General features: G+C 31.4%; 1 protein-coding gene across 4 annotated transcripts in view; it reads left to right on the top strand.

Annotated features, from left to right (window-relative positions):
• ROBO1 (roundabout guidance receptor 1) overlaps positions 1–15,134 on the top strand; it is a 374,585-nt gene that overhangs the window by 160,131 nt on the left and 199,320 nt on the right. The window lies entirely within an intron of this gene.

Here is a 15,134-nt window from a genome sequence, read left to right as displayed (position 1 = left end):
ATTTTGGGTTGAGTGAAGAAAATTAATCAGAAAACCATCTTAACGAAGACTGCTTTACCTTTTTTAAAAAGTTATCTATTTTTTGTTTTATTTTTAAATAATTTTAGTAACGTATCGAAGATTAATCAGTAATGGTTTATAATACTGATGTATATTTTGTAAAAGCGATTTACATATTCTCAGATCCCTTTAGGTGTCCTTTCCAAATAAATTCTTATACATTATCTGCAGGAATTATTAGCCATATTTTATGGAGAAACATATATTTAACAAATAGACAATAATTACTGAGTGCTCTACATATGCTTGGACTGTGTCTGCATGGTATATATTATTTAATCTCCATAACTGTCTTATAATAAGGAAAGTGATAACTGGTGAAGTTCTTGACTTACCCAAATGCCAGTCCTTATTCTCTCATTTCTAGAGCAGACAGCAATTAGATTTTCTTGATGATATTCCCAAGTAAGCTATTGGAAATATATTTTTAAAACAGAATTTTAATATGTTTAAAATAATTTGAAAGATGAATATGAAAGAGGAAAAGATTATAAAATTTATCATCCTTCAATGAAGTGTTTTCCAGACTAGAAATGGACTTTCCAAAGACAGAAATATCCTATGTTTATCTTCTAGAATCTTTTGTTCTTTGTCTAGCAGTCTATGTAGACCACTAAGCAAGACAATAAGTAAAGAACTACATGGAGAAAATAAGAGATATAATTCACTGCAGTGGGTGGTACCCCAAACTAAGAAAGGGCACTTTGCCTGGAGCATTTGTGCTCTGTTGCCATCATTGCTTATGTCTTTCTTTCTTTCTATTTGCTCCCCATCTGTACTATTCTAGCTCTCATAGCCTTTCTTCATATAGGACTTTCTGATTCACTTTTTGTTCCCTAAAATCCAAGAAAGGTTTTGTTTTATTCTGTGTGGTATTGCTTCAGTCGTCTCCCTATGACTTGTATCACTGTGCAGCAAAAGGAGTTGAGAAAAATGAGGTGTTATTTTGTTATATATATTTTTTACTTTGGAGCCATTACCTTCAGTATGACTGCTTTCTTTCTTTCTCATTAAACTTGTTATCTGGTTTCACATTTAATATTAAAATTTACTAATAAATTTAAAAATGTAGATTGATATTGATGCTTTTTCTTGTATTTAAGAAAGGTATTGTCATACTCTGAAATAAAGCTTATTAACCCACATTTGAGAATATAACTTTTCATCCAAAGTCAATGCCCAATGCCACTCAGAAGGGAAATTAAAATGTGTGTGTGTGTGTGTGTGTGTGTGTGTGTGTGTACGCATGATATATGAGAGGGACTGAAAACAAGAACATGAACGGCCTACTTTCTTTTAAAGATGTTTAAGCCTCATCTGTCTTATAGGTATTTGAAAACCAAGAATTAAACAGTAAAGATTAGATGATACTCATTAGGTGCTTTGAACCTCCTCTCAAATCCTTTTAGTCTTCCATCTGATGTACGCACTTCTGGAAGGTATACTGAGAATGACAAGAAATGGGAGATTATATGAGAGATTATTGTTATTTTTTAAATATATATAAAAACAACCTAGGATATTTATTTTCAATTTAATGTATTTGCTGGTATTCTCATGGTAACTTTGAACCATCAGAAAGAGACTAACTTTTGTTTTGAGCCCTCTCCAAAGGGAGATGAGCAAAATCACTCTTACTTAGAAATTGGAAAGTACAGTCTTTCTTTAAAAGTCCTTTAAAAATTGACCATTTTTTTTTAATGTATAGTTATAACATAACATGATTAATAAAGTAAGAGTAAACTGGGATTCAGGAGACCTTGATTTCTGCCAAAGCTGCTAATGAACATGCGTTTATGAGAATATTCCCTATGAATTCTTGCAAGTTAATGAAGGGAGTTGGTTAAGATCCTTTAAAGCTCTGTAATTGTAAAGCATTGCTCCACTGAACTCCACTGAACTGCTGACTCAACACCTCTACTAGATCTAAAAGACACACAAGCTTACTTTGTCCGAAACAAATACCTAAAGACTGCTCCACTCCCAGACTTCCCAGCTCAGTAATAGAAATTCCATCTTCTAGTTGCTCAAGTTAAGTGTCATAAAGTCATCCTTGATTCCTCTCTTCCTTTCATACAACTTATCCAATCCATCAGCAAATCTCATCATCTACACCTTCAACATGTGTCCAGGCTTTCATCCTGTTTCTCCATTGCCACTGCTGTGGCAGACTGAGCCGCCATTGTCTTTACTTGAATTACTGCAGTTACCACCTAAGTGAGCTCCTGCCTCCACTTCTTCCTGATACGCACACCCATCTTTTTTTTCAAGTCTATTTAAAATATAAGCCCCTTCATGTTCTGCTCTAAACTCTTGGAGACTTTCAGTCTCACTTTGTGTGAAAGCCAAGGTCTCACAAGGATTATGAACCTGACATGATCTCAATCCTTCTCTCTCCCCTAGTCTCTCTATCTGACCTTATTTTCCCCACAGGCTCATTTCTCTTCAGGCTGTCAGGACACTTGTGTCCTGACAGTTCTATCCACCGATGCCCACTTGGCTCATTCCCACACTTTCTTTTAGTCTGTTCATGAAGACAGGATTTCCCTGATTTTCTGTGTAACAAAACAACCTACGCCCCCACCCTATACTCTCTAAAACCTTAACCCTGTGTTAGTTTTTCTGCTTACCACTTATCACCATGAGGGCGAGGACGTTATTGCCTTTGTTCACTGCGTTATCCTCAGGACCTAGAACAAATTTAGGTGGATGAATGATTGATTGAAAGGAAATACTTCTGACTGAAGTTATGATATTACTCTAAAATTTCTATTTTTATAGGCAGGGCGAAGAAATGAAATAAACAAATCTCCCCTTTTCCTTTAAAACAGCTAGTAGATCTGTTTGAACTAACATATTTCTTTGGTTGTTGAAAACAAAATTATAGAATATTTCTTGTGTCTTTATGGTGTTATAGTTTATTTGCAGAAAAGTAATCTTAGCATTCAAAATGAACAGATTGGTTTTATGTTGCCTTTTGACAAATATAATAAAATAGAAGATGGCTCACTTGTCTGCTAATTCTTATAATCTTTTATGCTGTTGCCATTTTTCCAAATGTACTATTGTTTCACAAACAAACAAAACAATTATATATGTAAAATGTAGTACATTTAATTTTCTTAACTTTTTTTTTTTTTTTTTTACCTTGAGAGCAGAATTAACCACAAATGAATAGTGAAGTATTTCTAGACCAAGATGAGCTGGCCTAGTTTTATTTCCTCTTTAACTTAGTGTGTGGCCTTAGAGAAGTTTCATGCCCTTACCAAGCCAGAGCCCTTATCTTTAAATAGGTGTAATAATAGGTGTAATAATACTACTCTCTTATTTGCCTGACTGGGTTGTTAAGTTAATAAGATAATAGCTGTTTAGAACTTTGAAGTTCTTGGAAGGAAGATGTCGTTAATATGAGGAGTCTTACATTTTTCTGATATTTGTAATTATTTTGGAAAAGAGCCCTATCCAGATATTTTGCCATAGCTTCCCTGACAGTTTCATGGAAACACATTTGTCCTCCTTAGACAATTGCTTTGCGGTACAGCTTCAGGTACTCCACATGTTGGCACAATTAATCACTAAGATCTACCAGCTTTACACATGTGTTCTGCAGTATAACTATTAAAAGAAACAAACTGTAGCCTGAGACATTTCTGGCACCTATTATGGGAGTTATACATTTGCCAAACTCCAATTTTCTATTACAGTAATTTGAAACTCTTTAGAAGTACCTGTCCAAGGTAAACTTGGTTTCTTAAGAAGTTATATTCCACCCTCTGTATGGTGTCTTTTAGTCAAGATAATATCTCAGGAGTGGGTATCTCAAAGAATCTAAAAGGATTTCCCCTTCATTTTTTTTTTTTTTCTTAACCATTTCATTTTCAGCCTGGAGCCTAGATTTGATTAATCGATTTTCCTGTTCTGTTTAAAGATTGTTTTTATTAATGCACTTTTCAAGCTGAGGCACAGCATTATCGCCTTCTCGATCATTGTACAAAGTGTTGAGATCTGAGCAGGCCAGCTGTAGCAGCTGTGTTTCCCCTTGGATCTCAAGCTAAAAACTTTCATCTCCTTTGCTGTCTCAGCTGCTGGTCTGAGGCTATGGCCTTCCCATAACTCAAACCAGTTTCAAAGCAACGTAAGTAACCTCTTTGGAATGCTTTTGGAAAACCACAGAAAGGTTCTTTAAAAGTACACCACTTATATACTTTAAATGAATGTTTCCATTTTAAGGTAATAACAGCATAATGTCAGGAGTCATGCATGGTATTTAACTACACTATGAACATAGCATAGGCTTGTCTAGATAGACCAATTAAAAAGAAAGAAAAAAAAAAAGGAACAGTGAAGTTGAGGTTTGGAATCCTTAAAGTGATCTCATAGTTGTAGAATCAATGAATCAAATATTACATTTTCCAAAATTCTATTTATAAAGTTATATTTTCTATAGACCTAAGGACTTTTTCGTATCTAAAAGATCATGTGAAAGGATGCCATCATCAAAAATGTAAATAGTATTGAATGCTTTAACTGGAGAAATGCTTGATGTTCACAGAGAAACATTTTAGATTGGACTTTGGTTTGCTCGGGGAGTGGGGAGGATCAAATTTGCATCATTTTGCTAACAATTTGTTATATCAAATCATCACTGCAATAAAATGTAACTGATGATTTATAAGAATTTAGGTCATTTTAGTGAAATTTGACATGTACCTTCATGTCTGGACAAGAAGAAAAACTTTTGGGTTTTATATTTGTCTTGCCTTCACAGAGGAAATTGTCACTCCAGACCTCACTTGATTTTGTGGTGACTTAACCAAAGAAGAACTCGTTGATAGAGTTTGTTTGTAATTACAAAAGAAATTACAAATTAGATTTTACATTTATATCTTTCTTACCATCACCCTAGTGTTTAGTGGTAGCAAGAAGCCTCATCTTAGGGCATTGGCAGAGGAAAATAAATCTTTGCTGCTAATTTAAGTGTCTAGTTCATGTTATATAAAAAATAAACGCAATTCCAATATTACGATGTCTCCAAAGACCACCTTTACAAACCGACAAAGTAGAGCATACTAGCACAGTCCAGGAAAAATAATTTACTTGCCTTAAGAATTCTGAACACATTGTTTTTTTTAGTGATTTACTGCGCGGATTTTAAAGCTTTTCTTCATAATCACTTGTATTACCTTATCTGGAAAGGCAGCTTATTGCAGTCTTCCAGAGCGACTGCCTGTGCTACTGGGGGATTAAAACATGTAGACATGCTATCACTTTCCCCTCTGGAGGCTCCTTAGACATTATGGGTATTATGCTGAGCTTCTAGTGACCTATTCTTGAACCTGTGCCATTCAAAGCCAGCATTTGTTTGTGTAGTATTTTGAACGGCTTCTTTAAAAAAAATTCTACATGCTTCATGAAAGTATTTTCTCTCTCTATATATATCTATCTATATCTATATCTATATCTATATCATCTATATCTATATCATCTATCTATCTATCTATCTATCTATCTATCTATCTATCTATCTATCATCTATCTATCTATCTATATCTGTATTTGTACATACACACATGCACATATATATACACGCTAAAAAATTTATACATAAAGAACAATAGAAATATAATGTGAGGTACGAATGTAAACTGCATGTAATTTTAAATTTTATAGTAGCCACATTAAAAAGGAAAAAAGAAAAAAGATGAAATGAATCTCAATGATATGTTTTATTCCTCTCAGTATCCATATGGGTAGCATTTTAAGGTTTAAGTGGATATAAAAAAGGAATATAAAAATTCTTAATGAGATCTACATCCTTTTTTTATACTCTCTTCTAAATCCATGTGAATTTTACACTTACTACACATCTTAATTCATAGTAGTTAATTAATTTACATGGTTAGCAGCTACCTTTTAGACAGTGCAAGTATACACATGTACAAGACTATTTTGAAATAAGTCTTTAGGTTGAATCTTAGAATTCTAAGCAAATTTTGGCCAATTTTTTTTTTCAACCTTTTCCAAGTGTTAACTTTTTAAATAAAAAGTGATCTTTAATTTTAACGAAATTAGATGTAGACATATCTTTTAAAAAAGCATTGCCCCATTAAGATAGTACACACTCTTACTGGATAGTGCACTTATACCTACACCCTCCATTTTCCAGAGACTGGTTTGGAAGAATTTCAAGACATTACCCATACCCAAGTGGAAGCTGGACTCATTAATTATTAAACCATGGAGCCATCCTAATGTTCATATTATTCACTGAATGTACGCTTTCTTCATTTAATTGAAAATATGTGGAAAAACTTATATTTAAAATATATTAAATGTTAGAACTTGACTTTAAACTTATGTTTTGTGATATTTTTACTGAGAACTGTGATGCAAGACAGGCAGATTTTCAGGTGAGATAAGAGAGCAGAGAGGACGATCTTGCCCAAGCACAGGGTTTCCCTGAACCCTCTAAATGATTTGCCCTTTGCTCATAAATCTTTCGTCATGGTCAACACAAAGCCTGGTATTGATTTGCCAGTGAACTATCTTGTCATCTCCGGGCTTGGGTCCTTTGACCTTTTATTTGTTCCTGTAAAATTATGGTGTATCACAAACTTCTTTTCTAATAGATCCTTTAAACTTTTAAAGGCCAAGAGACTCTGTGAGAATAAATTAAACAGTTGGATAATCCAGAAAAAGGAGGTAAAAAAAATGCCAGTAGCTAAAGGTCAGAAAAATACTTACTAAGTCCAAAAACACAAACACATTTTCTTAGGAGGAAAGGACTGAGAAGGAGAAGGCCTGAGTTTAGTTTGATCCTCGCTAAATTCACTTTGACGTTCTTAGTAATGCATAGAAAATATGCATTTCTTTCATAGTAGCTGAGTAAGGGACAAAGTGAATTTTAAAATGCAACTCCTAAGCAATGGTAAGGGAACACAAACACAACAATTTAAACAAATGCAATGCATTGAAATGGAATGATCACAGTTTATTTCTCAAACTATTGATATTAGCATAAAGTGATTTCAGTGGAACTCATACATTCTTCTAGGTGCTATTTGTCACACACACACAATAGATAAACTCTCCATGCTCTGATTTACTAGTAAACTAAATCAGTAGACTGATCAAGATGAAATAAATGTGGAATCAGGATTTCAACTTTGATTCAATGTATTTTATATCCTTTCATTTAATTGATTGAGAGTGTAATTTATTATACCGGCTACCACCTGATAATTCCTCTGCTACCTATATATTTTATTCCCTGCAAAAGGATTCTTCTTGAACTGCAATTTCTGGAATTACTTTTTGCTACAGATCTATGGAAAAGAAAGAAAGTTGGCTTTCATTTTATATTGTATCATTTGTTTCCAGATCATCAAATAGCTCTTACTACAACTTCTGGAGAAATTATTATTACTGAAAAATGCTTTCTCTGAGACATGTTTACTTAGTACCTATTTGTCCCAGGTGATACTAAAATGCTGTTTTCTGTACAAGTATAACTAAATAATGGGACATAAAAGAACTTTTTAAGAGTTCAGGTATATAAAATAAGAATGTTGGTCAAGTATATATATATATAACGTCTCATTCTTTCTTAACATCTTTTGTTTAGATACATAGCATCACTGGAAAGGGAATCATGAATTTATATTCAGTCTTGTGGAAGGCAAATCTCAGTCTCCTAAACGTGAATAAATGAAACACCAATTTGGGGGTCTGAAATCCAGATCATTATTTTAAATTACATTGCTCAAATAGCTCACATTCACATAGTTCAATATTCAGAAACTTTCAAAAGTATCTATAGTAAAAGTATTCCTACTTCCTAGTTCTCTTTCATAGGAAACCCCCAAATTACTAGTTTTTGGAGAGATCCTTTCAGAGATAATTTTAAGCATATGAAAGCAAATGTATGCTTATCGTACAGAAAGCAGCATATTATACATATTATACAAATTTCCATATATAAGGAAATTTCTCATTCTTTATTATAGGTGAATAATAATCCATTTTGTGAACAGAGTGTGCATTATTCAGTTCCTTCTTAATAAACATATGGTTTCTAATCTCTTTACTACAGCAAAGTCTATAATAATCTTGTACAAATGTCATTTTACAAGTACGAAAAATTAGCAGTAAGATAAACTTCTAGAGTTATTACCGTGTCAAAAAGTATTTGCATCTGCAATTTTGTTAGATATTGCCAAAATTTTCTTCCCACCAGTTATAGAAATTATTGTTACACCATTAGGGCAAAATAGTTCCTGTTTTTTTTCAGAACCTTCACTAATAGCGTTAAGTAAAAAAAAATAATCTTATTGAATTTTTGCCTAATATCTCAATATAAGTTCAATTTACATAGCCCTTACTATGCATAATGCGGAGTATTATTTCATATGTTTAGGAGCCATTTATATTTTATGTTTATGGGCAAATAATTTGGTCATATACTTTTCCACATTTCTCTTGCTAGTCATTTTATTTCTATGAGTTTTTTTTATATATATATTAAGGTAATTGGCTATCGTGCATAATATGTCATTGGAATTGCAAGTATTTTCACAGTTTGTCATTTACCTTTTGATTTTGTGTATGATGTTTTTTGCAGCACAGAAAATGAGAATTTAAGTGATTGACCTCATTGATTTTTTCCCCCCTATTCTTTTATGGCTCTGGCTTTGGTGACTTTGTTAGAAAGACCTTCTCTATTTCAAGTATATAAATTAGTTCTTCCTTCATTACTTCCACGCCATTTATAGTCAAAATCAGGTAACTGGATTGAGGCAAGCGTCAGCAGTTCTGGGCATCATCCTGCTTTGCCGGTTAATTATGGGCAGCACACTACAGAAACCTGTACTTGTTCTGATTGAGGAAGGGAGGTGTTCCTTTATGTTTCCCCTGGAACCCAGCCCCAACACTTGACCAAACTTCCTTTAAGCCCAAAGAGTTCAGCAATAAGAAGCTGTCTAATTTCAAGCCTGCTAGGGAAATAAGTGAATGCCAGGTTTCTCTTATGCCTTATTTATGGTTTCTGTATGCTCTGAATATCAAAAATTGAATATAGTATAGTTTTACCTGTGATTTGGGTTAATCTATGACTTCTAATTCTCAATATTTTACGTAATCTGAAATCGATTTAGTGTTATTAGTGTATATTATTGTATTAACATATAATACTGCCTTATTAGCATTATAAATAATAAACTATTTTACTCACTTTTCATAATTTAATTATTAGAACTATAGTTACATCGATATAAGTAAAAATTGACTTTTTACATTAATTTGTGGTTTAATATTCATTTTAACTGTTTTTAAATTATATTGCAATAAAGGGATCAAGCTTTGACAATAGAGCGACTCAATTACTAGCTATTCAGTTTCACACAATTTTTAGCTACATGATTTTATGCAAGTGTGACCTCATGCCTTGATTTCCTCACCTTTAAAATGTGGGTAATAACGGTACTCATCTCAGAAGATTGTTGTGAGAAATGAATGAATGAAGGCCTATGAAACACTAAAATTTATTCAGTAAATGGTAGTGATTTTTTTTCTTTATATATATCATCGCATTCCAATTATGAAATCCAGATTCAGATAATTTGGTAGAGGGCAAATATAACTGGCAGACTGGTTATAATCTATGGAATATTTGTTCTGTATAAAGGTACAATTTTAGTCACTTTCAGATATCATCAAATCACAGCAACTTTTTTTTTTTTTTAACTTTGAGAACATATCTATTTCTTTCGGATGATCAGGACAGCTGAACATCTAATCCATTCATTTTGGCCTTCATTGTGATTGAAACAGCTGAATCCATCATGCAGTGATTTGCTTTGATCATTAAGACAGCCAAAATGAAAGCATTGGCCATGCTGCCTAAGGTCCATTTATTTTGGAAATAACTTTTGACAGGTAAGACATAGTCCCATATTGCCTTCCTGACATTTTGTTGATATCATATATAACTTCTGGTAGCATATTCATCATTTAGCTAATACACTTTTTGTTATCATTTGTTCTCTGTTATCTTAATAAATGTAAACAGATGATTCATGAGAGTGATTCATTCACAGCCATTTTAGCTGCAGATGGCCTGAGAGGCAGCAGAGGTGGTGGCATATTGTGCTTTTGTTGCTGATGAGTGTGATTTCAGGGATGGAGATAGTTCAAAGGGAGAGCCAACTGAAGTGATTCGAGGGAAGAAACGGTTTTTATACGTAGTGACAAATACACATAGTCTACTTACATAGCGATAAGTCTAGGATTTCCGGTCTATAAAGATTTAGTTTGAAGTGGATATGATCAAAGGTGACAAAACCATGCTGTTGCTAGGATAAATTTTAATTTGTTTCTGATAAAGAGGCTTTCATAATTTTTTTAAAGAATTAGTTTCAAAAATAATTATTTATTTAACAGATAGTATCATTTATCTTTTTCTATCCTAATAAATATTTATTGTGATATTCCAATAATGTTACTGAAAAAAGAGTATACAATGCAAATCGATTTTATACACACACATGCATGCACACACACACATAGATAAGAAGATTGTATGATCAAATACTAGCAACAATACTTTTGTTTTGAATATTGGACAACTATAAGAATGAAATGCAATCAATTTTACCTTTTAACTCTAATACTTTCTGAAGAATTCAGCTACTCAGATCAATAGGACTTGGGCTTTGATTCTCAGCTGAGGGTAGATTTCAAAAAAAGATAAGCTCACAAAACCCCTGGAGGACCTCTGGAGAAATATTTTTTGTTTGTTTATCAAACAGTATTACAGTTTAAAATAATTGAAAAGCAACAAACATTTAAAATCTAGATTTAGGCAAGACAGTGCCAGGAATGTCTATGTTGAGAAGTGTGGTATAGGGAATAAGGTTGAGAACCTCTTCTCTTTTTGTCCACTTTTTTTTTTTTTTAATATGACTCATGTTAATTGGGAAAATTGCAAACAGTGATTAGTTTTGCAAGTAGTCCCATCAAATAACAATCCAGAAGGAAGAGAGCTAGACAAGACTGTTGGTCATGTATTGATCTTTAAGTACGCATAGATTGTGATCAGTCTCAACATGACCTTTAATATAATGATAGCTTTTTTTTTTTTTTTTTGGTAGTTTCTTTCATAATAAACATTTATGGGATCAATGAAAAGGGGGCATAGAAAGGTTAACTTGTAAGTTCTTATCAATCTGAATTCAACTTTAAAAAAATCTAAATTAAAGCCAAAATGTTAGTATATTCTTTGAATTTATGGCCACAGCAAGCTTTTTCATATGTCTAAATGTGTTCAGCACTATTAATAATCTTGAAATCACTTAGAATTTCAATATAGTCTTTAAAGATAAAAGTCAAATGCTAAAAATGTTAAGGTATATTTGAAAAATTGGGAATTTTATTGCAAAACTTTTGATTAATAGATTGAGAAGATTTACCATTTCTATAATCAGAAGTTATCTCACTGTGCAGTACGGCATGTGTTTTTCTGTCTAGTTATCTGATATTTGATGTTACTCTTTAATGGTGTGAATATGTTTGTCCACATGTGCACACATGTATGTGTATTACTTCATAATTGGTCCTGCACAGTTTTTACTGTTTTTGTTTTTATATATTTTATATTTTTATAGCTATAATTAATTATTTTATTTATATTTTTGATTTGTGATATATAAAGGAAAAGAAAACAATTTCATTATTCAGTTTGAACACTTTCTTATATATTCAAATAAATTGTCAGTCGATTTCTTTTTAGGTTGCCATGTAAGTAGTCATATCATCAAAAAAATCATAGTTTTGCTATTTATTTTCCAGTATCTGTACTTGCTATATTATTTCCTAGCTAATTGCATTGGGTAGCATTTTTAGAAATACAAAAAATAATAATTGTGATAGTGTTTATTTTCTTTCTGAACTCATCATTAAATATTAATTTAATGGGTAGAAAATACCCATTTTAAATCATATGAAGAAACTTTTTTTTTTTTTTACTTCTATCAGCAATGTTCTATTAACCAGAATATATATTCAACTACAACTCCTACTGTTGAGCAGTGTCATAGATGATAATTTTTAGGCATTCTCCATGGTTCAAGAATTTTTACTCGTATATTTGTCTATTAAGTGAAAAAATACCAATATTTTTCTTTATTGAGCTAGTATTTATGTTGGGAGTTGGATATAGCTAACATTATAAATGATATATTAACAAATCATTATGAGTAAATGTTTTTAAATTATGAAGTACTTGATGAACTCAGATTTATTTTGAGTAATTGTTCTGTCATTTATTAACATGTATGTTAATTTATTTGTTAATTATAATTCATTTAAAATATTTATTTTGTAGTGCTCTCATTTCTCATTTTTTTCCAATAGAATAATCATATGTTTAGGTTTAGACCTAACCTGATGGATATATTCTTCATTAAATTAATAAGAAGTTATATAGATGTCATCATAACTTCTTCGTGTGTTGCTGTTCTGGGAATCACAAAAGATGCGATGCTCTTTCTTTTTCTTTTGCTATAAAAAATAATCTTAAAAATTATTGGATTTGAGCCCTGAAATTTAAAATTTTTATTTAAAAATGTTTCCGTCTCTTTCTTAAATCAAAAAGAGACTTTTTTATAACTCAATTTTATGGAAGAAAGAAAGAAAATTTTTGAGAGTATGAATCTTTCCTTTATGATCATGCAGGCCTGTATATCCCATTATACAACTTAATGTACAACTTTAATCAGCAAATGATTATTTTACTTCATTTTCTAGACTTAATCTCAGCAATAAGTTATAATTATATTATTATTATTTATTATTGTCAATAATTGTGTGACAGTTTTTAATCGAAACTGTTAAATACGAGTGTTTTTCATTCATTCCAAAGGAATTCCTAAATGATAGATTTTATAAGATACTTGGGGAAATCTCCGAAAAAAAAAACCCAAACTTCTCTTTTACAAGTCAAACAGGGGAAATACAGGCATTTCTAGGTATCGATTTATAAAGATCTATCATAAAACATATTCCATTGATAATTGATAGAGTTAAAAGGGATCAATTGCTTTAGGCAATATTGTTTGCTCAATTATGTACTTTATCTTTTGAGCTTACTAGATTTCAACATCGCTAATTTCTCTAAAGTAAATTTGGTCTAAATCAATTGAAATGATTCAATCATGACAAAAATAGGTGAAGTATTAAAAAACAATTTAAGTACTTATAAAAGATATTGACACAATATGGAAAATGCCATCCTTAAAATTATAATTGATTTGAATATTTTTTCTAAGATGAGAATATTTTTAGTGTAAAATCTGAATATCTGACTATGGTGTTTAAATTGTTTAATTTGGCCGTCTCACTACATTGAGATGTAGAAGAATAATATAGCAGTTTGAAAACAATAGAATGTGAGTTTTCCCAGTTGATTAAATGTGGGAATTTATAATCCATAAATCGATATAATTTCTTAGACATTTTGTCTTCATAAAACTATGGGTGTATCATTTCCCGGTTGTATTTTTACTTAGAAATTACTTTTTTTTTAATGCAATCTTAAGTGTTCCCTGTAGGAAATTTAGCAGGTAATACTGTAATGTGAAGAATATAGGCCATTGTGTCATAGCAGTTTTTTTGTGTTGTTTTCATTTGGAGGCATTAATAATGTTGCTTATAAACCTATGGCAGTAAATCATTGTCTTTTAAAAATGTCATGTTCAGATGTCTTGTCTGCCAAGTTATAAATTTCATCTCTGAGCACTTTTCTGTTTCTTTACTACCAAATGCTCATCTTGGTGTTTTCTTGGGGGTTAATTTACTTTTCTATTGATTATTACCCTTTGTTTCATCTAGAGAAGCAAAATAAGATAACATTTGGAGAATATTATTAAATACATAATTTGTGATGACATTACTCACAGAGGAAAAAATAACATTTTGGTTTCTTAAAATATGGGACTCAAGGGGATGATTCTAATTGAGGCTTCTCTTCTATGATTAATAAAAAAAGCTGGATGACAAAAACATCTGTTTAATATAGAGTGGGCATTGATTCATCTTTTGGTTTCACTCTATTACAATAGTCAACTGGAAAAGTGTTAAATCTTACCAGTAAAACAGATTGAATATATTGTTCTTAAAGCTTTAGTTGGACACAAAAGCTTTACTCTAGACTTTTTAATGTCATGTCATTATATATCCAAACATTTACATTTTAAGAAAAATACTTATTTTCATAATATGGAATAGGCAAAACTTAGCACTAACAGTTTATTATAACATTATCATAATATTCTGGAAGTATACTTCTTAAAATATTTTCAGGGCAGGTTTTAAAAAATCAAGTCCAACAATGACTTCAAAAAATTTAGCTATTTCAGTTGAAATCCAAGCCAATCCTCTCAGATCTGCTCTGTTTGACAGTTCACAGATAGTCATTCAAGGCTATAGATTTAATAATTTTTGGCTTTTAATATTTGGGTTATAATTTTCAAAGAAATTAGCTTTTCTTTATATTAATATATATTTTTTCTATATTATGTCAAATTTTATCCTCTAATATAATCTTACTGTTCCTTCATTTTGCTGACTTCACAATTGGCGTTTGCCTAAGGCCTGAACTTACCTCATTGTTTTGTTGTTATTTCATTTTATGTGTTTGTATTTTTACACACTATTTCTGGTTCAACTTATTTAGGATTATAATATCAAATACGATGCTGAGTTCCCAATTTCTTATTTTTCAGATCTTTCTAAGTGATCTCAGAATTTTTGTAGCTAACTGCCTAAGATCATCATCTGCTTTGTTCACCTTAAGTTTCCTAATCATAGGTAGCATGTATGGAATATTTACTGTATGCCAGGCCCAGGACTAAGTCTTCATGTTTTACTTCTTTTATCCCACAAAACAATCCTAAGAAAAAAATCTCAACTGAAATCATCTATATGATTGATTTTTTTTCCTCCAGTGTTCTCTTTATAATTTATTAGAACAACCATTTACCTGGTCAACTAAACTAAAAAAAAAAAAAAAAAAAAATCTA

The sequence above is a fragment of the Pteropus medius genome, unplaced genomic scaffold (genome assembly GCF_902729225.1).
Source record: "Pteropus medius unplaced genomic scaffold, Ma_sr-lr_union100, whole genome shotgun sequence".
Lineage (NCBI taxonomy): Eukaryota > Metazoa > Chordata > Mammalia > Chiroptera > Pteropodidae > Pteropus > Pteropus medius.
This window is presented reverse-complemented; position numbering and strand designations above follow the sequence as displayed.